Source organism: Phyllostomus discolor, chromosome 2, assembly GCF_004126475.2.
Source record: "Phyllostomus discolor isolate MPI-MPIP mPhyDis1 chromosome 2, mPhyDis1.pri.v3, whole genome shotgun sequence".
Lineage (NCBI taxonomy): Eukaryota > Metazoa > Chordata > Mammalia > Chiroptera > Phyllostomidae > Phyllostomus > Phyllostomus discolor.
Window position 1 is genome coordinate 109,027,410 of NC_040904.2, and position 26,703 is coordinate 109,054,112.

At 38.2% G+C, this 26,703-nt stretch overlaps 1 protein-coding gene and 1 pseudogene across 12 annotated transcripts in view; both read right to left on the reverse strand.

The window, feature by feature from the left end:
- The window catches only part of ACAP2 (ArfGAP with coiled-coil, ankyrin repeat and PH domains 2), a 165,179-nt gene that overhangs the window by 127,402 nt on the left and 11,074 nt on the right, over window positions 1-26,703 (reverse strand). The window lies entirely within an intron of this gene.
- On the reverse strand, window positions 1,837-4,504 carry LOC114489187 (annotated as a pseudogene).

Genomic DNA, 26,703 nt, shown 5'->3' on the forward strand with positions numbered 1-26,703 from the left:
ATGGACCCCAGCAACCGCACAATGATGTTTCTTTCTCTTTCTCTTTCTCTTTCTCTTTCTCTTTCTCTTTCTCTTTCTCTTTCTCTTTCTCTTTCTCTCTTTCTCTCTTTTCCTCCCTCCCTTCCCCTCTCTAAAAATAAATAAATAAAATCTTAAAAAAGAAAAAGAAGTAGAAATAGGTAGTTACAGAATAGCCTTGGGGATGTAAGTTACAGTATAAGAAATGAAGTAGCCAAAGAACTTATACCCATGGACATGAACAATGGTATGGGGATTGCCTGAGGGAGTGGTGGGTACAGGGTGGAGGTGTGCAAAGGGGAAAACTGGGGTAACTGAAATAATGTAATTAATAAAATATAAATTCAAAAAATTTTAATAACAATTATTATAGGAAACTCCACTGATTATGAAACTAGGGAATGGCTAGAGTCCCCACACCATCAATAAAAATATATGTCCAATACCAGAAAACAAGGACAAAGTGAAAAGTGGAGCTCCCACAATTTCACTAATCTCAAGCAAAGTACACTTTTAATTAAATCAGAGTTCGGAAAAGTTCTATTAACAACACAGATAACATGATATGCAGACACACAGTCTCAGTCTTAGCCGAGGCTCCAAAGCTTGTCTGCCAACGACTTACACAATGCAAAATGAAGTACTAAAGCACATGGAAAAAATGTGCAATGGAATTTTTACAATACTTAGCTGATTACCCACCTATGAGTATTTTTTTTTTGAAGGGTGGAGGTGGGGAGGGCTCAATCTAAAGAAGTGATGGAAATTTTGGGAATAAGTAATTTCTTTAGAGAGCATTCTCAATAGACTCTAAAGTCAAACAGGGGTAGATTGGTGCTTTAACCTCACCTCTACTAGTAAGGAAAGGGCTTCAAGGATATCGCTCTGTAAACTTTTTATCTGTCTTTTAGAGAGTAGAGACTCTATGGAATGGTTATCTGACTTTTAACCTGAGAAATCTGAAGACTAGCATTTGATTGAAGTAATCCACGACAGAACAGAAAACTGTAATTACAAAGTAGCTGTACTGTCACTGGTGGCTGATCAAGGTGTTTCCCACTTTAAAAATGTGAGCCACTTTAGGATTGTCTTGGGCTTCTTTTAGATCCTGGAATTAGGACACTTCTGCAGAAAGAGGCTGAAAATGTGCCCCAGGTGCCAAAGGACTGACAGAACAACTGGCCCAAACAAGAAGCATTTGTTTTTGACAGAAGAAAAGCAGTTAGAGATTCCCACTGATGGAGGTAGGGGAATAACAATAATGGAAGTCTAACACACTCTCTAGGTTGGGTGTTTTTTTTTAAATTCCTTTATTGGAGTATAACTGATAGACAATAAACTGCACACAATTTGATCAGTTTTGACATGTACACACTCATGAAGCCATCAACACAATCAAGATAACAAACATATCTATCATGCCCCTTTGTAATCTCTTGCCTTCTGTTCTCCCACCTTCCCCAGGTACTTTCTGTCACTATAATTTTCAAGAATTGTGTATAAATAGATTAGCATGTACTCCTTTTGATCTGGGTTCTTTATTCAGTATACTTATTTTGAAATTCATGTGTGTTGTAGCATGTATCAATACTTCATTCCTTTTATTATTGACTTAGAACTTTCAAGAAGATACCAGTTAGAAGATACCAGTCCTCGCTTGAATGGACATTTGGGTTGTGTCCAGTGTTCAGCTATTAACAAATAAAGCTGCTATAAACACTCATTTACAAGTCTCCTTACAGACATATGCTTTCTTTCTCATGGTAAATACCTAGGAGTGAAATGGCTACACAATATGGTAAGTATATGTTTAACTACCCGCCCCCCCCTTAAATAGTTGTTTATTGGCAGTGGGCTGAAAAGAGCACTGAACTTAGCATACACAGACAATACCACACACCAATGTCACAAGGGAGGCAAGAGTGGGAAAGAGCGGCCTAGAGCCACTAATGAGACCTGCTCTTCAAGAGTGAGTGTGGGAGGGGGAAGGGCCTGGAGTGTTGAAGGGGCAGATTTAGAATACCTCTGTTTAGTAGACATGGTTGGAGATGAAGAGGGATTTGCTGGCTGCAGCCCTGGCCTAACCAATTGGGGTGTACTTTCCTTGGCAGGTGAGGCTGTTGGCCAGTGCTCATTTGACATATTCCTCCTGCACAGCCTTCAGGTTTTCCTTCTTCCCACCCCAGGCCTTCAGGGCAGAGGCCTGCAGGGCTCAGCCATAGGACAAGGTCAGTGTCCTTGGCTTCAGCAGGAGGCACTTGTTGATTGTACTGAGGTTGATGGATGCCTCCTCCTCACTCTGACCTCTAGATAGGAAGGTAATCTCAGGGACAGCAGAGGGCACTGTGCAATGAAGGGCACTGAAAGTTGCCATGGCAATCTCATTAGAAAATTGCTGGGTACAGGCATGGCCTGGGGTGACCATATTGGGCTTCAGTAAGGTGCCTTCCAGGTAGATGTAGTAGTTACTCAGAGCCTTATAAAAAACAGCCAGCACCTTTTCAGTTATGTACTGACAGCACTTCAAGTCACGGTCCCCAACAGGGAGGATTTCAGGCTCCACAATGGGAACAATGCCATTCTACTGGCAAGTGCTGGCATAACGGGCCAGAACATTGGCATTTTCCATGATGGTGAGGGCTGAGGGGTGTGTTCCCCAATCTTTAGCACACAGCAACACTTGGCAAAGTCAGCTCCATCCTCCTTGTGCTGGGTGCAGTGCTCAGACAGCCCATCCAGTCGTTGGGTAGTAATCTCCCCATTTGTTCCTGCCAGGAACACCCTTATCCACCTTGATGCCCACAACACCACCCTTGGATTTGATAACTTGGGAGAAGGGACGCCCATCATCTGTCTTCTGATAGAGTATCTCGTGGAAGAGGATGACACTCCCAATGCAGGGATTCATGCAGTCATCTTCAGTGAGCAGCAGCTGGCAGCAAAAGTGCTGGTTCTCCCTGGTGTTCTCAGTGCCAATGGACCACTTGGCAATGCTCCCAATGGACCCATATGCAGCCAGCATGCCCTTGCCTGGAGCCACAATGCGCTAAGCAATGTTAGCTCCTTCTTTTGCCCCAGAGTCAGTGCTAGGTATTGGTAGGGCATGGTGCCAGTCAGTTCCTCACACAGGAAAGGGGCAGGTCTGCACAGTGTAGTGGTGGAGAGCTGCAAGGTGGCGAATCTGTTTAACTTTTTAAAGAAACTGCTAAACTGGTTTTCAAGGAGTTCTTGCCATTTTAAATAATCTGCTGGTGGTGTAATAAGGATTCTAGTTGCTCCACATACTTGCCAGTACTCAGTATAGTCAGTCTGTGTCATTTTGCTAGGTTTGTAGCGGTATCTCAGTGTGGTTTTTATTTGCATTTCCCAAATGACTGAAAAAATTGAGCATATTTTCATATGCTTATTTGCTGTTCGTACATCTTTAGCTAATTCTGAGAGAAGAAGGCAGGCTTCTGGAAGGTGCAGACGGTAACACTGAGATAGAAAGGATGAATAAGAGTAAGCTAGGCAAAGGGAGTGGAGAAAGCCTTGAAGGCAAAGGGAACAAACAGCCTGTTCAAAGCCTAGAGGCAAGAGGGAATATGAGTTTAAGAAGCTCAAATAAGACCTAAGGAAACTAGAAATCCACATATGTATATAATATCTCCAAATTCTTAAATGTTGGCAACTTTTTAATCAATGTTAAATTTGTAACATTATGCAGGCCAACACAATGCATGGCAAGCAATGCACACCTATGGGTTAAATAACACCATGTTAGCTAGTTTGTAAAGTCTGATGGAGAGAACCCTATAAAATAAGATCATTAGTACAGCTGATCCAATATGAAGACATATAGCTATCAACTAAGATTTATGCCCTGTGAACAAAAGTACATACTTTCTATTTAAACATCCATGGACCATTTTAAAAAACTGATTTACTAATCCACGAAGAAAATTCGTGTTTCAAAAAGCACAAATATAACCAATCACACCAACCACAATGTAATGAAATTAAAAATAGAACAACGACAACAGCAACAACAAAACCCAATCACTTAGAAATTTAAAAAATTTTCTCCTAAACAGTGTTAAGTGAAAATAAAAACTAATAGTAAAAATACATGGTAAATAATGATAAAAACATTTCACATCAAAATTGTTTAAATCTGTTAAAGTCACAGGTTCATAATGACATTACTGATACTAAAAGCCCATGATACCAAACCTAGATTTTGTAGAAGTTCAGAACAGACTTCACCAAGAAGTGCTACGTTGGGATGTGAATTATTTTGAGCTGAAGGCATTCAAGACCCCGCAGGCTCAAAAGAAACCACCCCCTTAACAAACATCAATTAGGGAGGGGCCTTGCCCACAATAAGAGTTGACACTAGAAACAACTTTTTATGATCTATAGGGCAGGGCAAACTTTTAACTATAGAATATCTGTTCTTCTTATCACTTTTCAATGACTCTCTGAAGCCCCAAGGTGCCTTATATTACTCTTATTAAGTTATGTTATGTTATGAAGGGTTATGAAGGGTTCCCATGTGTATCTATGTATTAAACTTGGTTATTTTCTCTTATTAATCTTTCTCAAGTAGATTTAATTTTTAGGCCAGCTGAAAGAACTTAGGAGGGTAGAGGAAAGTTTCTTCTTCCCCCCACAATTTACTGTATTTTGGTGTGTATAATGTACATTTTTTTTTGCCAAATTGATGAGGGAAAATAAGGATACACATTATACATGGGTAGTACTAATTCCATATCTATATAAATGTTTTTAATTCATTTATTTATGCTTATGCATTAAAAGCGTGACTCTGGAAAACAATAGCGACATCTGTATGCAAAATGTTGTCCTGGAGTACAATAATTGGTTTTGTTTCTAAATATAAATAAATAAGAAAATGAATTAAAAAATTAAAACTCAAGATTTTTTTCCTGAAAGTTTGGGCCAAAATCATGGGTATGCAATATATACAACAGAGCACTATACACAGCAAAATACTATAATACCTGATCTAATTGCAGTTTCAGCCTCTTTCAGAAAGGTAATATTAATCCGCTAATCCGGAGTTTTCTGGTCAAATACCAGTAAGGTAATCTGTCCTGTGGGCCAACTCCATTTCACCTTACTTCCTACTCCATTCAAAGAACAGGCAATCTGAACTCCCAGGCAAGATGGAGGCGTAGGTAGATACACTTTGCTCCTTGCACAACCAAATAAATGACAACAAATTTAAAAAGAAAAAATAACCAGAACTGCTTGAAAACCAAGGAGTTAAAGAAGAAACATTCATTCAGACACACAGAAGAAGTAGAGACAGGCAGCCAGGATGGAGAAGACTCGTGGCAAGGTGGTAGCTGGCGGAGCGGGTGGTCCACATTTGCATGCGGATAAACCAGGAGTAACAACTGGGAAGGCAGACAGACCTTGCAACCCAGGGTTCCAGTGTGGGCAAATAAAGCCTCAAAACCTCTGACTGAAAAAACCTGTGGGGATTGCGGCAGCAGGAGAAATTCCCAGCCTCACAGGAGAGTTCATTAGAGAGACCCAGAGGATCCCAGAATGTACACAAAACCACCCACCCAGGAATCAGTACTAGAGGGGCCCAATTTGCTTGTGGGTAGCCAAGCAAGCAGCACTGTTTCCTCTCTGATCCCCCCCCCCCACATACAGCATCACAATGCAGCCATGTGGGTTACCCCATCCTAGCGAATACCTAAGGCTCCACTCCATTACTACATAAGAGGCATATGGAGAAAAAAAAAATATGGCCAAAATGAAAGAACAAATCAAAACGCCAGAAAAACACAACTAAGCAAAGAGATAGCCAACCTATCAGATACATAATTTAAACACTAGTAATCAAGATACTCATAGAAATGGTTGAGTACAGTTCCAAAATAGAGGAGAAAGTGAAGGCTATGAAAAGTGAAATAAAGGAAAATATACACAGAAGCAAGAGTGAAGGGAAGGAAACCAGGACTCAAATCAATGGTTTGGAACAGAAGGAAGAAATAAACATTCAACCAGAATAGAATCAAGAAGCAAAAATTCAAAAAAGTAAGAAGGCTTTGGAACCTCTGGGACAACTTTAAATGTTCCAACATCCAAATCATTGGGGTACCAGAAAGAGAAGAGGAAGAGCAAGAAATTGAAAACTTATTTAAAAATACAATGAAGGAGAACTTCCCCAATCTGAAAAAGGAAATAGACTTCCAGGAAGTCCAGAGAGTCCCAAAGAAGTTGGACCCAAGGAAGCACACACCAAAGCACATCATAATTACATTATCCAAGATGAAAGAGAAGGAGAGAATCTTAAAAGCAACAAGAGAAAAGGAGACAGTTACCTACAAAGGAGTACCCATAAGTCAATCAGCTGATTTCTCAAAAGAAACTTTGCAGGCAAGAAGGAGCTGGAAAGAAGTATTCAAAGTCATGAAAGGCAAGAACCTACATCCAAGATGACTCTATCCAGCAAAGCTATCATTTAGAATAGAAGGGCAGATAAAGTGCTTCCCATACAAGGTCAATTTAAAGGAGTTCTTCATCACCAAGCCCTTATTATATGACTGGTAAAGGGATTTATCTAATATAGGGAACCGTTCTGCGTGGGAATGTAGCCCAGCCGCTGATTTGGAGAACCAACGGAGAGCAAGGTTGGCACACAGGACCCACATCCACAGATAATAGGTTGTCCTGTGGAGAATCAGGCCTGCATTCTACCTAGGCTGCTTTGAGCTAAAACTCCCTCACCCTGAATTGAGGCAGCAAATGTTTAGTGCATATCTTTAAAGTAACTTCCTAAAATCTATGCTAAACCTCCCAAGGAAGAGTGTAACCAGTTCAACCACTTTTTCCCTTGCATTTGCAAATATCCTTCTTCTTTGATGTGATAAGCAACATCCTCTCCTTTGTTATCTGTAAAAGGTAACCACCTAAAGCGAACCTTGCATAGTAAATGAGGACCATCCTTGATGTAATGTGCCCAGAAAAGCAATAAAAGCCTGTCCAGGGAGGGGTTAGCACCCTCTCTCACTCAGAGAGTGGCCATGCTGTCCCTTTTTCTCCATTGGACTTCTGTAGTCCATGTGAATTTGTCGCATCCACAACATACGGACCCCACAGGCTGGGGTCCACATCAATCTAAGAAAAAGAAGATCAAAAATATGAACAGTAAAATGACAACAAACTCACAGCTATTAACAACCCAACCTAAAAACAAAAACAACAACAGAAAAATGAAAAAATAAACTAAGCAAACAACTAGAAGAGGAACAGAATCACAGAACTGGAGATCACATAGAAGGATATCAGTGGGGAGGGGTTGGGGGAGAATGGAGGAAAAGGTGCAGGGAATAAGAAGCATAATTGGTAGGTACAAAACAGACAGGGAGAGGTTAAGAATAGTATAGGACATGGAGAAGCCAAAGAACTTGTATGTATGATTCATGGACGTGACTTAAGGGGGCTGAGAATGCTGGTGGGAGGGGGATGCAGGGCAGAAAGGAATAAAAGGGAGAAAAAAATGGGAGAACTGTAATAGCATAATCAATAAAATATATTAAAATTGTTCTTACAAAAGAATAACCTATCTGATAGAGAGCCCAGAGATAAACCCAAGTCTCTATGGTCAATTAATATTTGACAAAGGGGGTAGAAGCATAAAATGAAGTAAAAAAGCCTCTTCAACAAATGGTGTTGAGAGATCTGGACAGCTATATGTGGAACAATGAAACTCAACCACCAACTTATACCATATACAAAAATAAACTCAAGGTGGATAAAAGACTTAAATATAAGTCATAACACTATTAAAGTCCTAGAGGAGAACATAGGCAGGAAAATCTCAGATATTCCAGGCAGCAATATTTTCACTGATATGTCCTCTAGAGCAAGGGACATAATGGAAATAAACAAATGGGACTTCATCAAATTACAAGTTTCTACATGGCTAAAGAAAACATCAGCAAAATGAAAAGGGAACCAACCACATGGTAAAATATATTTGCCAATGATTCCTTGTTCAAGGGTTTGATCTCCAAAATATATAAAGAACTCACACAACTCCACTCCAGGAAGACAAACGTCCCAATTAAAAATGGGCACAGGACCTAAACAGACACTTCTCCAAGGAGGACATACAAAGAGCCCAGGGACATATGAAATGATGCTCAGCATCACTAGCCATCAGAGAGATACAAATTAAAACCAAAATGATGTACCACTTTACACCAGTGAGAATGGCCATCTTTAACAAATCAACAAACAACTAGTGCTGGCGAGGTTATGGAGAAAAGGGAACCCTACTACACTGTTGGTGGGAATGCAGATTGATGCTTCCAGTCTGGAAAACAGTATGGAACTTCCTCAGAAAACTAAAAATGGAACTGCCTTTTGACCCGGCAATTCCACTGTTAGGATTATGTCCTAAGAACCCTGAAACACCAATCCAAAAGAACCTATGCACCCCAATTTTTATAGCAACACAATTTACAATAGCCACGTGCTGGAAGCAACCTAAGTGCCCATCAGTAAATGGCACATTTACAATGGAATACTAAGTATATGGTACATTTACACAATGGAATTCTATGCAGCAGAAAGAAAGAAGGAGCTCCTACCCTTCAAGACAACATGGATGGATCTGGAAAGCATTATGTTAAGTGAAATATGTTAGGTGGTGAAAAAGAAATACCATATGATCTCACCTATAAGTGGAACCTAATCAACAAAACAAACAAGCAAGGAAAATATAACCAGAAACATCAAAATAAAGTACAAACTGACAGTAACCAGAGGGCAGTACGGAGGGGATAAGGGTTTGGAGGGGAAAAGTTGTCAAGGAACATGTATAAGGACACATGGGCAAAGCCAAAAGGGGGTAGGATCAAGGGTGGGAGGTGGGGATGGGGGGAGTGGGGGGCAGTGGTGTGGAGAACATGGAGACAACTATACTTGAACAACAATGAAAGAAAATGGAAGGGGGGGAGGAAGGGAGGAAGGGAGGGAGGGAGGAAGGAAGGAAGGAAGGAAGGAAGGAAGGAAGGTAGGTAGGAAGGAAGGAAAGAAGAGGCAATCTCCAAAATAAAAACCTTTGCCATTTCCTTCCTCTCAAAAGATGTCCTGGCCTAAAAATGATCCTTTCTTTTCTTAATAGTACCCTTTCCCTACCTTTTTTCCTATTAAAAACCTTCCATTCTGTAGAATCCCTAGAGTGTCATTCTGTTTGCTAGATGGGAATGCTGTACCATTTATGAATTGCTCAATAAAGCCAATTTGATTTTTATTCCATTGAATTTTGTTTTTAATTACTCCAACAAAAAAAGCTAAGCTCATCCCTGACTATTGTGGCTCAGTGTAGTGGGTATCATCCCGCAAAGTAAAAGGTTGCTGGTTCGATTTCCAGCCAGGGCACATGTCTCGGTTGTGGGCCAAGTCCCTGATTGGGGACATGGAAGAGGCACACATTTCTCTCACACATATTTCTCTCTCTCTCTTTCTCTTTCTCTCTCTCTCTCTCTCTCTCTCTCTCTCTCCCCCCGCCCTCCCTCTCTCTCTCTCTCTCTCTCAAAATAAATAAATAAAATCTTGAAGAAAAACACTGTTGAAAACTTGACAGTGAATATTAAACAAAAGAATGCAAATGAACTCAAAAAGTTAGGTTTACTTTGTTTTCTTTCTCAGAAAAGTAGAAAAGGCAATTATGACAATAAAGTCAGATACAATAAAAAAGAATAAACTCAAGAACTAATTTGGGGAGGGAGATAAAAAATATAGGAAACCATGTTAACAAAATAAACAGCAAAAAGAACCAACTGAAAAATTAAGAATGAAGACAAGATATCCACAATATTTTGTATGACCGTATGTTGTGTAAATTTGAAAATCTAAGTGAAATACATACTATATTAGTTTCCTAGGGCTTCCATTCAAATTACCACAAACTGGAGGGCCTAAAACAAATTTATGCTCTTATAGTTCTAGAGTCTGAAATTAAGGTGTTGGCAGGGCCACGCTGCCTCTGAAACCTGTAGGGGAGGATCCCTCCTTGCCTCTTTCTAGCTTCTGTTGGTAGCCATGAAATCAAGGCTTGCAGTTGTATCATTCCATTCTCTGCCTCTGTCATTACATTGCTGTCTTCTCCCTGTGTGTCTGCCTTTACATTGTCTTCTATCTTCTTATAAGGACAGCAGTTATAATGGATAAAGGGCCCACCCTAATCCAGTATGACTTCATCTTAACTGGTAATTACATCTGCTATGACCCTATTTCAAAATAAGGTCACACTCTGAGACACTGGGCATTAGGACTTCAGCATTATCTATTGGGGAGGGACACAATTCTATCCATACCAGATACTTTCAGATAAGATAAATTATCAAAGAGTGGCAGTCAGAAAGGTCATACTGAGATGAATTATATGAAGATTTCAAAAACAGATAATGTCAAGATCAAATTATACCTGAGCTTGAAGGAAAAAGTGGGCATTTGTTTTTGTCTCATTTCTTTTTCATTTTAAAAAGTCAATATAACACTATTACTGATACCTAAGACAGAATAATTACTCATTATAACGTTAATATTAATACAAAATCATAAATAAAACATGAGCAAATAAGCTCTAGGTACACTTTCAAAAATTATGACCTATCAAAATTACTTATAGGACTGTAATAAATTTAAATATTAGTAAATCCATTTATTTAATTTACTAAGATGATGGGTCACAAGAAAAGTAAATTGATTATCACTGCTATAGACTAAATGTTTGTATCCCTCCCATTCCCCACCCCTACCAAAATTCATGTTGAAACCCTAATCTCCAATATAATGATTATTTGGAGGTGAGGCCTTTAGGAGGTATTTAGGGCTTGATTAGGTCATGACAGTAGAGATCCCATGATAGGATTAGTGCCCTGGTAAGGAAATAAGGCAACCAGAGCTCCCTCTGTAAACCAGGAAGAAGGTCTTCATTAAGAACACAACCATGCTGATACTCTAATCATTGCCTTCCAGCTTCCAGAACTGTGAGAAATAAATGTTTGTTCTCTAAGCCTATCCTATTCTGATATAGCAGACCAAGCCCACTAACACAGTCTCAGACAATAAAATAGCAAATGACAAAATGAAACAGCCATTCCTGATTTAAAACCCTGTGTTATTTAAAAATAGTCAATTCTTGCCCTGGCTGGTGTGGCTCAGTTGAGCGGAGCACTGTCTGGTAACTGAAAGGTTACAGGTTCAATTCCTAGTCAGGGCACATACCTAGGTTGCGGGTTTGATGCCCAGTCTGGGTACATATGGTAGATAACCAATTGATGCTTCTCTCTCAAATAAGTGTTTCTCTCTCTTCCCCTCTCTCTAAAAAGCAATGAACAAAATGTATGTCCTCAGGTAAGGATAAAAAAAATTGGGGGAGGTATTCTTGACTTCGTGTAGGAAAGTTCTCCTAACACCTGTTTAGGTAATTCTCAGGATCCATTTATTAAACCTGGGGACAGTGAAACAAGGAAGGGCTTAGCACAGAAGCAACTGGAGAGCCTAGGCAGGGCTGCCTTAGCTCACTGGGAAGCCAGTGAAAAGGGGCTGTGGGGACAGGTTCAAGGGATTAGACTGGGACAAGCTGCTGCTGCTGCCCATTTCTCCCTGGTTGCAAGTCTCTGTGGGGGCCCTTAGAGTTTAAGAGATGTGTGCCTGTGAGGGAAGAAGTGAGGGAAGGAAATGGCACAGGGTGCGTGCTCCCTAGAGGGAGAGTGAGCGCTAAGAGAATATTTTTAATAAATATATAAAAATAGTCACTTCTTTAAGATGACACACACACACACAGAAAGAGAGGAGGAAAAAAACCAAATCACTAATATTTGGTTGGATTAGTCCTCATTCTTTTCTTTTTTTACTGGAATAAAATGTATCAATATTGTCTAAAATTTTAAGTGTATATACTCTCTGACCCGAGTTGTTATGATTCTTTTAGGCATTACACTACAGATGCAACAAGTCAAATACACCAGGAGTGTAGAGGGAAGCTCAGAAAAAATAAAATAAAAATAAAAACTCATTAGGAGGACTGGTTGATCAAATTACCATTCAATAATTAGTACACAGCCATTTAAAGAGCATGCAGCCACTTAAAGACTAAGATAGATATGTTTGACCTACAAAGAAATATGAATATTAAATGAAAAAAATGAAGTGTAGTAAATTGAATATGATCTCATTTCATTCACACACAACAAAAAATGCATGTGTTGGCATAAACAAAACAAAAACATCTGACAGCATAAGCACTACGTTGTTAGCACTCAGGTATTATTTTAGACATTTGCATTGTATTATTTTTCCAACTAATATAAACTGTCTTTAAAACTTGTAGAAGAAAAAAAATAAAGTTTCTTAATTTAAAAAAAATCATCACCCAAGGATGTTTTCATTTAGAGAGAGAGGTGGAGAGAGAGAAATCAATCAGTTGCCTCCCATACACTCCCCAACCAGGGATCCAAACTGCAACCTAGGCATGTGCCCTGACTGCGAATGGAACCCGAAACCTTGTGCTGTACAGGTTGATGCTTCAACCAAGTCACCCAGCCAAGGCCATAATATTTTTTAAGGCAGAAGAGAAGAGCATTGCAGACTTATGGCATTGTTTAGGTGACATGAAACAAAATTGGAACGTAGAAGACATAGGAAGTAGAGTATATTAGAAAACCTTAGCAAAGCTTACCTCAAAAGCAATGTAAAGGCCCTGGCTGGTTAGCTCAGTCAGTTAGAGCATTGTCTGATACACCAAGGTTGCAGGTTTGATCTCCAGTCTGGGTACATATGAGAAGCAACCAATGAATGCATAAATAAGTAGATGTTTCTCTCTCTCTCTCTCTCTCTCTCTCTACCTCTCTACCACCTCTCTACCACCTCTCTACCTCTCTTCCCCTTCCTCTCTCACTCTAAAAAACAATGAAATAATTTATTTTAAAAAGGCAATGTAAAGATGCAGAACTTTGGAATATAAAAGTAAAAATGATAAAACTGGTATCTCAGAAAGGCTATCAATACAATACAATGATTATAGGTAGCACCAGGTTGGGCAGAGAACAGGTTTCTAGCAAAGTGCTATAATGAAATTGTCTAAAATAGGTGGTTATTGAGATCAGTCTGAGATGTGACACAATAATTCTGGTACTAATAAGTGGGATACAAATGTTATCACATCATTCACCGGCTAAAAACTCTTTAATGGCTTTCTATCCACTGCAATTTTGAATGATTTACTTGTTCCAAAGGAACAGAATAAGAGATGCAGTTAGAGACAGCCAGTGAGAAACTGTGTATTACCTATAGTCATTAGGTTAGACAGGGAGAGGAGTTTGTTATTTTCTGTTTACATATAATAAAGTAGTAGTCCTTGAAGGTTCAAAACCAAATCACCAAAAAGCCTTTTCAAAGTGTCTGTGCCTGTGAGTCTTATTCTCTCCAAAAGTTCTGAGTCAGTAGGTCTGGAATAGAATCTAAACAAAGGTATTTTGGAAAAAGCTCCCTGAGTGATTCTAATGTGCACTTCTGGTTACAAACTGCTTATTGACTGTATGAGTGGCTTCTCAAATAATTATTAAAATAAAAAGAAAACTAAAACATTCTTGATATAGAGAGCAAAGGCCTTGGCACTAAGTCATTTGTTAACTTTCATAGACTCAAATTCCTACTTTCATAACATCACTATATTTTTACTTTAATGACTGCTACCAGCACGTATGGTCAGAATACAGCTGTTGGATTCAAATCAAAAGAAATGTCATTGTTACATCTCTTGGAGTCATAGTAAAGCAGTACTAGTAATGCATCAGTGCTGCAGTCATAGGAAAGATTATACAAAACTCACACAATAGCTGATTGATAAGCAAAAAATCTCCACAACAGTGTTCTTCAATTGTGAGTGGCTGTTTGAATTAAACAGTTTTGTAATTGGTACAGAATTTTTCTATTCTCATAGCTAGCTTTCTGTCATACTTAAAAGACAACAGTTTTTAAATACGGTAAAAGCAAGATTACTTCTTAATACCTTAAAATGTTAGATTTGTTTTGAGAGATTCAGACACATATAATAAATTATTTTGGCTAAGAATTCTTTTTCTAATCAAATGTTTAGAAATGGAGCTATACATCTTTATAAAAAAGAACTCCTCTGTAAAGTAACAGTTTTAGATATCAGACTACTTTCACTTATAAGTTACATTTTCCATGTCAAAAAATGAGGTGTCAATGTTTATGACTTCTTAACTTTCCCCCCCTAATTTTAAATATATTCTATTGATTGTGCTATTACCATTGCCCCTCCCCCATTCCCCTCTGCACATCCCATTCCATCTGCATTCCACCCATTTAGTTCATGTTCATGGGTCATACATATAAGTCCTTTGGCTTCTACATTTCCTATACTATTCTTAACCTTCCCCCTATCTATTTTCTACCTACCATTTATGCTACTTATTCCCCCTCTCGCCCTCTCCCACTCCCAAGCTGATAACCCTCCATGTGCTCTCTATTTCTGTGATTCTGTTCCTGTTGTTGTTGTTTGCTTAGTTTATTTGTTTTGGGGTTGTTTTTTTGGTTCAGTTGTTGGTAGTTGTGAGTTTGTTGTCATTTTACTGTTCCTATTTTTGATCTTTGTCTTAGGTAAGTCCCTTTAACATTTCATAGAATAAGGGCTTGGTGATGATAAACTCCTTTAACTAGACCTTATCTGGAAAGCACTTTATCTGCCCTTCTATTCTAAATGATAGCTTTGCTGGTAGAGAAATCTTGGATGTAGGACCTTGCCTTTCATGACTTCGAATACTTCTTTCCAGCCCCTTCTTGCCTGGAAGGTCTCTTAAGAAATCAGCTGTTAGTCTTATGGGAACTCCTTTGTAGGTAACTGCCTCCTTATCTCCTGCTACTTCTAAGATTCTGTCCTTCTCTTTCATCTTGGGTAATGTAATTATGATATGACTTGGTGTGTTCCTCCTTGGGTCCAACTTCTTTGGTACTCTCTAAGCTTCCTGGACTTCCTGAAATTCTATTTCCTTTTCCAGATTGGGGAAGTTCTCCTTCTTTAGGTTTTCAAATAAGTTTTCAGTTTCTTGCTCTTCCTCTTCTCCTTCTGGCACCCCTATGATTCAGATGTTGGAAAATTTAGAGATGTCCTAGAGGTTTCTGAGACTCTCCTCATTTTTCTGAATTCTTGTTTCTTCATTTTGTTCTGGTTGAATGTTACTTTCTTCCTTCTGCTCCAAACAGTTGATTTGAGTCCTGTTTTCCTTCCCATCACTGTTGGTTCCCTGTAAATTTTTCTTTATTTCACATACTGCATTGCTGCCTGGGTCTTTTTTTGCTGTTGAAGTACCCAGTGAATTCCTGGAGCATCCTGATAACCAGTGTTTTGAACTGTGCATCTAATTGCTTGCTTAACTCTTCACTGCTTAGTTGTATTTTTTCTGGAGCTTTGAACTATTTATTTCATTTGGGGCTTTTGTTTTGTTTTATTTTGGAGCACCTGTTGCATACTAATGCGCAGAACCTTAGGTGTTCACCAGGGCGAGGCAATCCATGTGGCTGTGTTGTGATGCTGTATGTGGGAGAGGAGTCCGAGAGGGGCAGTGCCGCTTGCTTTGCTCTCTACTGGTTTTCACTCACTTCCCAGCTACCCACAATCAAATTGGGCCCTTCTTGTGCTGATTCCTAGGTGGGTGGATTTGTATATGTTCTAGGACCTCGTGGGTCTCTCCAATGAACTCTCCGGTAAGGCTGGGAGTTTCTCCTGCTGCTGCCTCGCCCACCACAGGTGTTTTCAATCAGAGGCTTTGAGGCTTTATTTCCCTGAACTGGAACCCTGGGTTGTGTGGTCTGTCTTGCTCCCTAGTTGTTCCTCCTGGTTTATCTACAAGGGAATGTGGGACTGCCCAATCTACAAGTCACCGCTTCACCAGGTCTGGCAGCCACTGCCTTGCCATGAGTCCTTTCCGCCTGGCTTCCCATCTCTGCCCCTCTGTCGGTCTGGATGAATGTTTCTGCTTTAACTCCTTGGTTGTTGGACTTCCATACAGTTTGATTTTCCATTAGTTCTGGTTGTTTTTGTTTTTAAATTTGTTGTCCTTTTTCTGTTTGTACGAGTAGGCACAGTGTGTCTGCCTATGCCTCCATCTTGGTTGGAAGTCCCTTAATTTCGTATAAAATGAATCAAACACATAAAATTATCAACAAGTATACAATGTGCTCCCATATAATAGCCTAGTTTCAATAATTAACAACCTTTGGCATTCTTGTTTCATATAGTCCTATCTCTTTTTGCTGATACACTTTAAAGCAAATCCAGGTATTATATTCTTTTACTGATCTTTAATAGATAAAGAATTTAACAGAACCTCTTTATCATTACCACACATAGTAATAATTCCTCAATAATCTCATACCTATTTCATTTTTTACTTTCCCAGACTCTCTCAAAAATGTATTTTTTCCGGTATCATTTAAAAGCAAATTGTGATACACTGAAATGTTTTGCCTCAAAAGGTAATGCTATCCAAATTAGAACATGGCAAGTCTCTTTAAGAGCTTCTCACTGTTTCTATGATGATTCACTAAAACCAAAATCTTACCGAATTCCAAGTCTCAGATATGACCAAGACCTCTCCCAGTTCCACAATAATCCAATATTTTCTTAATAGTTAAATAACTTCAGTGACTGATGATGGATTAAAAGAATCTAGTTTCTATAGTCAGCTAAAGGTAATAAAAAAGCAATGCAGGAACCTCGATTGAATGCTGAATGAAAAGATAAAAAACTGCTTACAAAAGACATTGTGAAATAACAGAAAAAAAATACTGGTTTCTCCTCCTAGTTCCTGGCATAGAGCTCCTAAGATCCTTGTAATTTCCTAAGTAATACGAACACTAGGAGCATCTCTGGTTCTAATATTCATCTTTGTCCCCATCCCTCACACAGAGCTCATGAAACCTTTTAAATTCCTAAATGATAAGGCAACTCTGGGTGTGATTCTAGATGGAGGCTGTTCACCAAAATGACCACGCCGTGATCCAGTAAAAGGAAAGGGACATAGTTAACAATTGATCATGCCTATGTGAACATGCCTCCATAAAATCCCAATTGCAGAGGGTTCAGAGAGCATCCAGGTAGGTGAACACATCCATCCATACCAGGAAGGTAAGACAGAAGGTCCTGTACTCAGAACCCTCCCAGACTTCAATCTATGTATATTTTCATCTGGCTGTTCATCTACACACTTTATCATATTCTTTAATAAACTGGAAACATGCATATTTCTGAGTTTTGTAAGTTGCTCCAGCAAATTACTCAGACCTGAGAAGGGGTCATGGGAACCACCAAACTAAATAGCTGACTAGTCAAGAGTCCCAGGTGATAATCTGAACTTGCAACTGTCATTTCAAGTAAGGGTGGGAAAGGGCAGCCTATGGGACGGCACTCTTCACCTGTGAGATCTAAAGTTATCTCTGAGTAGGTATTTTCAGGATTTAGTTAAATTGTAGCTACTGTGGAAGACTTGCTTGTATAGAGGAAAAAACCCCACACATTTGGTGACCAGAGGTATTGAAAATAAAGTGTTCTGGATCACTAGTAAAGGACAAATTTAGGAAAGAGAGACACAGTGGAGAAAAGCTCAGATTTTCCCCACACAGGAGGAGGAAAACAGTTTTTCTTTTATAGATGTTATTTGCATATTTGGAAAAATTTGAATATGTAATTATTGTAGTGTTATTAATGTGGTTATGAAGGAAAATGTCCTTATTTTTATTATTTTAAAGATTTTATGTATTTGTTTTTAGAGAAGGGGAAGGAAGGGAGAAAGAGAGGGAGAAAAACATTGATGTGTGAGAGAAACATTAATCAGTTACCTATCACATCCCCCATCTGCAACCTGGCTCACAACCTAGGCATGTGTCCTGACTAGGAATCAAATAGGTGACTTTTCGGTTTTCAGGACAATGCTCACCCCACAGAGACAAACTACTCAGGGTGAATGTCCTTATTTTTAGCTGATACATGCCAAACTTTCAAATGACTCAGGAAAAAAATGTACTTGCTGTGTGTGTATACACATGTGTGTGTGTACAATAGAGCCAATAAATATGCTAAAATATTAACCCATGGTGAATCTTAGATAAAAGTTAGATAAGTGTTCATTGCATGATCCTTTCGCCTTCTCTATAAGCTGTGGGAGGCAAAGGGAAAGGGGAAGAATGTATTGACTCCTTCCCTCTATTGTTTTTTTTTTTTATTGGTCTTATATGTGCCCTGTCCAGGGATCAAACCTTGTAGGTATAACAGGGATCAAACCTCAGCATAACAGGATGACACTCTAATCAAGTGAGCTACCCGGCTAGAGCTGTTGCTTTTTCTTTTTCTTTTACTTACCCATTTTGCTCACCCTGTTTTTTTTTCTTTTTTGATAGCACTGATTGTTGTTAACTAAAACTTTAAAACTAAAGGTCAAAAAGCATACTTTCATTTGCCAGAAATAAAATAGTCTTTCTAGACATTTTAACATAAGCCTTTTTGACATATGTAGTGTGATATTGTACATTTCAAATTATACTCTATATCCCACTTTTCTTTTCACATAATATATCATGAACATTATCCCCCTAAATTGAGGTCTATAGAGTCATGTGCTGCTTAACAATGGGGATACATTCTGAGAAATGCATCGTTAGGCAATTTCATCATGTGAACATCATAGTGTGCACTTAAACTAGATGGAATAACCTACTACAAACCTACACTATATGATATATAACCCATAGCTCCTAGGCTACAAACTTGCACAGCATGTTACTGTACAAAATAACACATGATTAAATCAAGCACAGGAGAAAATCCTGCAACCAAGAGACGCAGTAAACGTGAGATGTATGAAGTTATTGCAGATGTAACATGGCAGATTGTTTTGCACCAAACTTTGTTTTCATAAGTAAAAAGAACATACTCTAAAATAACAATAAAAAGTATTTAGATACATAAATCAGTGATGGTCATTAACATTATCAAATACTATGTACTGTACATAATTATGTGCTATACTTTTAGACAACTAACAGCACAGTTTGTTTACACCAGCATCACTGCAAACAGGTGAGTAATGAATACACTGTGACTTTAGAACAGCTACAACATCACTAAGTAATAGAAATTTTTCAGTTCCATCTAATCTTATGGGACCACCATTGTATATGAGGTCCACCATTGACCAAAACGTGAGTTATATGGCACAAGGCAGAATACTGCAGTGGCTTTCAGTGAGGGTTAGCAAACTTTTCATAAATATTAAGTTCTGAGGGCCATACAGTCCCTGTTCCAACTACTCAATTCTGTTGTAGTAAAAAAAGCAGAGATGGATAACAAATAAATAGGTCTGTGTTTCAATAAAACTTTATTTATAGACACTAAAATGTAAAGCTTTGTATAATTTTTATGTGTCATGAAATTATCTTTTGGTTTTTTGAACTTTTAAAAACATAAAAAGTTCACATAGAGATGACAACATAAGTAGTTACAGGAATATAAAATACAGAATAGGGAATATAATAAACAACACTGTAATAACTAGTCACGGTGCCAGGTAGGTACCTGAAATATCAGGGAGATCACTGTGTAAAGTATATGACTGTCTAGCCACTCTGCTGAACACCTAAAATTAATACAATATAATGTTGAATGTAAACTGTAACTGAAAAATACAAGTTTTAAAAAAGTAATGATAATCCAATTTGTGGTGACCAGTACAAAAAAAAGGGTGGAGGGCCTCTCTATAACCAGGTAGCTTGATTGGTTGGAGTGCCATCCCAATATGCCAAGGTTGCAGGTTTGATCCCCAGCCATGGCAGACAGAGGAAACAACCAATGAATGCATAAACATGTAGAACAACAAATCAGTGTCTCTGTGTCTGTCCTCCATCTCTTCCCTCCTCTTCCTCCTCCTCCCCGCCTTCCTCTCTTTAAAAATCAATAAATAAAAATTTTTCTAAATCGGGACTCAAGAATTTCATTAAACCCAGCACCAGGCTTCAAAAGAGTGGGGACCTCCCTGACTGTGCAAATTATATAAAGTACTTAAAATGATCCCAGTATACATTAGGTGCTTTCTATGTAGCAGGTATCATTATAGTTAATAGCTAAACAACACTGTACTAGCACAATTTTTCCAATATATAAGCAATCTGATAAATATCTTTGCTCATATGACTTTGCAGTTTTCCTATTATTCCTTAAAAGAAATCCCTAGATGTAAAAATGATAAAACAAAGATGTATTTTTAAATCCTAAGGTATTTTATTACTTTGTCCTTTGAAAAAGCTACACCAAACCACATTCTTTCCAACAGTAGGAGAACTATTTCCCTAAAGCTTTTCAAAAATGGAAACTCTTAAAAAATTGTCACTTCCACAAACTGGCTCACTTCAGTTTTCAATATTCACTCTTACTGCATCTTAGAAACTTTCATCATCATTCTTTCCAAAGTACTTTTGGAAGCACTGTATAGCAGATTGTATTTTCCAAAGATTGCCACACATAGTCTTCTGCAACATGGCCTTGGCAATCTACCATCAAGATGGTGACCCCTGTGACTGCTCTCACACAACACAGCAGAAATAATGTTGTATCTGTTCCAAGCTTAGCCCTTAACTGGCCTGGTAGCTTCAACTTCTGTCTCTTGAAAATAAGCTAACTACCCTCATACAAAACATGCTGTGGGAAGTCTGAGACATTTAGAAAAGTCCAGAAAAATGACATGCCAGGTGAAGAAAGACAGACAGACCAAGAAGCACCAGAACGTCAGACAAATGAATGAACAAGCCACAATGAAAGTGAATCATCCAGCTTCAGCTACCTAATTGTCATAACATGGATCAAAGATGAATCATCCAGGGAAGACCTTTCCAGATTCCTGACCTAAACAATCATAAGCACAACAGAATGGTTATTTTAAATCACTAAATTTTAGTTGTGTTATAAAACAATAGATAAACAGAACATCATTTAGAGTAAACACTAATAAAAATTTAAGATCACTTCCGGCCAAAATGGAGGCACAGGTACACACACTTTGCCTCCTCACACTTCCAAAAGAAGGACAACAACAAATTTAAAGACAAAAAACAACTAGAACTGCCAGAAAATTGAACTGTGTGGAAGTCCGACAACCAAGGAGTTAACTTATTTGAAAAAATAATGAAGGAAAAGTCCCCCAATGTGGCAAAAGAAATAGACTTCCAGGAAGTCCAGAGAGTCCCAAAGAAGTTGGACCCAAGGAGGAATACACCAAAGCACATCATAATTACATTACCCAAGATTAAAGAGAAGGACAGAATCTTAAAAGCAGCAAGAAAAAAGGAGGCAGTTACCTACAAAGGAGTTCCCATGAGACTAACAGCTGATTTCTCAAAAGAGTCCTTCCAGGCAAGAAGGGGTTGGAAAGAAGTATTCCAAGTCATGAAAGGCAAGGACCTACAACCCAGATTGCTCTATCTAGCAAAGCTTTCATTTAGAATGGAAGGGCAGGCAAAGTGCTTCCCAGACAAGGTCAAGTTAAAGGAGTTCATCATCACCAAGCCCTTACTATATGAAACGTTAAAGGGACTTACCTAAGAAAAAAAAGATCAAAAATAGGAACAGTAAAATGACAAAAACTCACAACTACCAACAACTGAACCTAAACCCTCCTCCCAAAATAAAACCAAACTAATTGAACAACTAGAAGCAGGAAGAGAATCACAGAAATGGAGATCACATGGAGGGTTACCAGTGGAAAGGGGTCAGGGGAGAATGGAGGAAAAGGTACAGAGAATAAGAAGCATAAATGGTAGGTAGAAAATAGGGGGAGGTCAGGAATAGGATGGGAAATAGAACAGCCAAAGAACTTATATGTACAACCCATGGCCATGAACTAAGGGGGTGGAATTCTGGTAGGAGGTGGGGTACAGGGCACAGAGGAATGAAGGGGAGAGAAAAATGGGACAACTGTAACAGCATAACCAATAAAATATACTTAAAAAAACATAAAAAATAATTTAAGATCATATATCTCCGAATCAATTTGTATTTCAAAGGTTACCTTAGAAAATCACACTTATTTCGATGATATTGGAATTCCTAAAAGCATTTTAAGAACAATTTTTTTATAATAACTTAAGGGGCCTTTGTTACATTTATTTCAAAATTCTCATTTTGAGTCAGGTGCCCCAGGGCAACAGTTTCAAAAAGACTATCTTAACCGGGGCCAGTGTGGCTCAGTTGGTTGCGCACTGTCCTGCAAACCAAAAGGTCGCCAGTTAGATTCCTGGTGAGGGCACATTCCTGGGTGTGGGTTCAGTCCCTAGTTGGGGCCTGTGCAGAGGCAGCCAATGGACATTTCTATCCATCTTTTTCTCCCTCCCTTCCCCTCTCTCCAGCAGCAGTAGAACAAAAATTATATACAAAAAAGAGTGTCCTAGATTTTCATAATAGAAAGCTGACTGAAAAATAAGAGTGTATCAAGGTGACAGAATGAGACACTTTTTCAAATATTTTATTTATTTATTTTTTAGAAAGGGGAAGAGAGGGAGAAAAAGAGGGAAACATCAATGTGTGGTTGCCTCTCATGCCCCCTCTACTGGGGACCTGGCCTGCAACCCAGACAGTTGCCATAGACTGGGAATCAAACCAGTAATCCTTTGATTTGCAGGATGGCACTCAACCGCTGAGCCATAGCAGCCAAGGGCAGAATGAGACTTTAAAAAATTTTTTTTCTATACAACTACAATAAGCATTAATTCTCTGAATAGTTCAGTTTGTGAATTAAATGTAATATTTCCTTAGAAACCTCATATATAAATATTCTGGTAGCCTAAATACATACTAGTCATGATATCTCAAGAGCAAAGACAACTACAGAAGAGGACCTAAAGATTTTGGTTTGACTTAATTACAGTAAGTCCTCACTTAACATCATCCGTAGGTTCTTGAAAACTATGGCTTTAAATGAAATGTATAACAGGACAAATTTTACCATAAGCTAACTGATACAAGAGTTAAGTTTATATGGCATATTTTTGGGCACGAAAACATCACAGAACTTCTAAATTATACCCAAAACACTACTAATATTAAATATTGAAATAACTCTGAGTTACACATAACATTTAAGAAAGATGAATAATTGGGGTGATCACTTTGTAAGTTATATAAAAGTCTAATCATGGGGTTATATACCTGAAAGTAATTAATAATACCTGTTAATTATAACTTAAAAATAAAAAATATTTTCAAAAGGAAAAATATTTTTAAAAAGAAAGATAAATAAAAACAAGTAAGATCATTAATTTCCCACTACTTATTCTAGTTCAGGGTTATGGCTGCCAGAGCCTATCTCAGCATCTCAGGACACGAGGCGGGAACCAACCCTGAAAAGGACACCCTTCTATCAAAGGGTGCACTCACACACACCTACAACCACACAGACTGAGAAAATTGAGACATGCAAATTCACCTGACATGCACATCTTTGGGCGGTGCAAGAAAACTGGAGTCAGTACCCAGAGAAAACCCATACAGACATGGGGAGAACATGAAAACTTCAAACTGACAACTGCACTAGAGGGAATTAATTTTTTTCCTCACTGAATGAATCAAAGTTGTTTGAGGACCTGTAGTGCTAGACTGTGACAGAAAATTTAAACAAGCCCTAGCAGTTGTCATGTATTACTTATATGACAGCTGCTAGTTTTGCAATTCAGCAGTAACAGAATAACAGAAAAATTCCTAAAATAAAAATTATGTTGTGAAAATGAAAAATGTATCAATATTTTATGAGAGTAATTTTTGGCAATAAAAGAATGTACTTGACCTATTGTGTACAAGGAATTGCTCTGAGTGAGAGTGAAAGAATACAAAGATACTGGTGGTCTCTGTACCAAAGAGTTTACAATCTAAAAGGAAGGATGGGATGGAATCACATCTGTTTGTAAAGTAGAATTACAAAAAGCTAAACACAGCTGCCAGTTCTAATTAACAGTTCTACTTGGGGACATACTAGGTATTTCAAACTAAACAAGTACAAAAACAGAACTCTTAATTTTTAACAAAAACCCTTTCGTCCCTTGCCTTCTCCTTATTAGTAAACAATAACCCCATCTACCAAGTTGTGAAAGCCAAAAATGTTTTTTTCTTCCCTATAAAAAATTCAGCAGAAAGTCTTATCAATTCTATCACAAAAATTATCTCCACTATCTCCCAAGTCATTTCTTGTCTGGCCTAGCCCAATAAGTAGTTTCCCGTAATGGCTTTTTTAACTGGTCTCTCTACATTCACTCTCACCCCTTTACAACGCATTTTCCAAACACTGGTCAAAATATTTTACAAATATGAGCCTTATCATTTCTCACCACTGCTAAAAGCTCCCTAATGGCTTCCTATTGCACAACATAAAATCCACACCTCTTACTAGGGATAACTTATACAGTCTAACATGATCTAGTCCCTACCTCTCTCTCTCAACTTATCTTCTACCAGTCTTGTTCAGGGTCAATCTGCTTCAACCCACATTAGCCTTCTTTTTGTTCCTTGAAGATCAAGCTGCTTCTCACCTTGAGGCCTTTGGTCTACAAGCTTCTCCCTGTCTCAACCTGTGGCACTCACTGGTGATCAAACTTTGCATTGTCAACAGAAAGACAAATTTCATGGGGTTCCTGATGGAGATGACACATTACATGACCGCCTATGAGTTTTCTTGCCAAAAATGTTTTAAACTAAATCTGTCTAGAGGGAAAAAAATCAGACAAATTCAGAAAGTGGGATATTCTACAAGATAATTTTTCTTCACTCATGAAAAAGTAACATGAGATTGTTAGCCATCATATTATCTATAATCCAGAAAAGGGAACAATACAACCAAACACAAAAAAGCAATAGGTGTTATGCTGTAGTATCTTCAAAAAAACATATAATGCCACCATATTTTAACATTCTAATATTTTCCTAACAGTATTGAAAATGTATAATGTATAAAATTATTAAATAAAAAATAGCAAAGCCACCAAAAATTTGCACTTTGATTATAAGACAGTAATATGTAAACTAATGAGCACAGACCAGATCTTTGGCAATACTGCAATTCAGCTGAGTGAAGACTTTTGGGAATGTTTTGCATATGGGACATAAGTAAATCTTTGGGAGCCAGAGGGTGGAATGTAAATATAGTAGACAGAATAATGGCCACACAAGGATGTCCACATTCTTTTTTTTTTTTTTAATCCTTACCTGAGGACATTTTTTTCATTGCTTTTCAAGAGAGAGGGGAAGAGATAGTGAGACAGGGAACACTGATGTAAGAAAGAAACAGAGATTGGTTGACTCTTGTACAGGCCCAAACTGGGGATGAAACCTGCAACTTTATATGTACCCTGAAAGGGAATCAAATCCATGAACTGAGTCACACTGGCCAGGGCAAGGATGTCTACATTCTAACAACCAGAATTTGTAAATATCTTGGGCAAATTAAGGCAGCAGACAGAATCAAGGTTGATAATCATCTTATCTTGAGATAAGGATATTACCCTGGAGTTATCTGGGTAGGCCCAATGTTACCATAGTGAAAGAGGGAGTCAGAACAGAGAGTGTCACGACCAGTCCTGGCTTTGAAGATAGATGAGGGCTATAAGCCAAAGAATGTGTGCAGCCCCTTGCAACTGGAGAAGGTAAAATATAAAGATTCTTCCCTGGACCTTCTCTAGAAAGGAGTGCAGTTCTTGCAACACCTTGATTTTAGCTAAGTGAAACCTATGTTGAAACTCTGGCCTCCAAAACTGTAAGGTAATAATTTTGTATTGTTTTAGGCTAACATATTTGGGATAATCTGTTATAGCAGCAGTAGGAAATTAATGAAATTTATTCTATGACTAGATTAAGATGATCATCTGTCTACATAAAAAAGGAAAGAGTGAACTCTCTCTGGAGAAAGACAGCATCACCCAGAGCATCTACAATTTTTCATATATAATGTATGGCATTAAAGCAAAACCTGGATGGGTAGCTCAGCTGGTTAGAGCATTGTCCTGATACACCAAGATTGCAGGTTCCATCACAGGTCAGGACACATAGAAGGAGTAAGCACTGAATGCACACATAAATGGAATAATCAATCAATCAATCAATCAATCTCTCTCCCTCTCTCGTCCCCTCCGTCCCTCTTTACCTTCCTCTCTCTTGATAATCAGTAAAAAACCAAACAAACAAAAAACCAAAAAAACTGAGTCCACCAAAAGAATGTAAAGAATAAAAACAAATAAAAATAGACCCACAGGTTAACAAGATATTGATTTTATTAGATAAGGACTAAAAGTAGAGACACTCATACAACATACATGCAAGAAAGATAAAAACTTGGTAATTTCAACCAAAGAAGAATCTATAAAAAAAACCCCAAATGAAATTGCCAAAGTGAAAATACAGTTGAAGAAACCACAAATAGGTTTAACAGCAGTTTATACACATCAGAAGATGAGCTTAATAAACAGGAATACTGGTCAAGAGAAAAAAAGTCTAATTCTTTACGAAGCATAACATTTTGCAAAAGAATTACAGGACACGGAGGGAAAAAGTGCACCTCCAACATATGTGGTTTTGAGGTCCAGAAGGAGAGAAAAAAG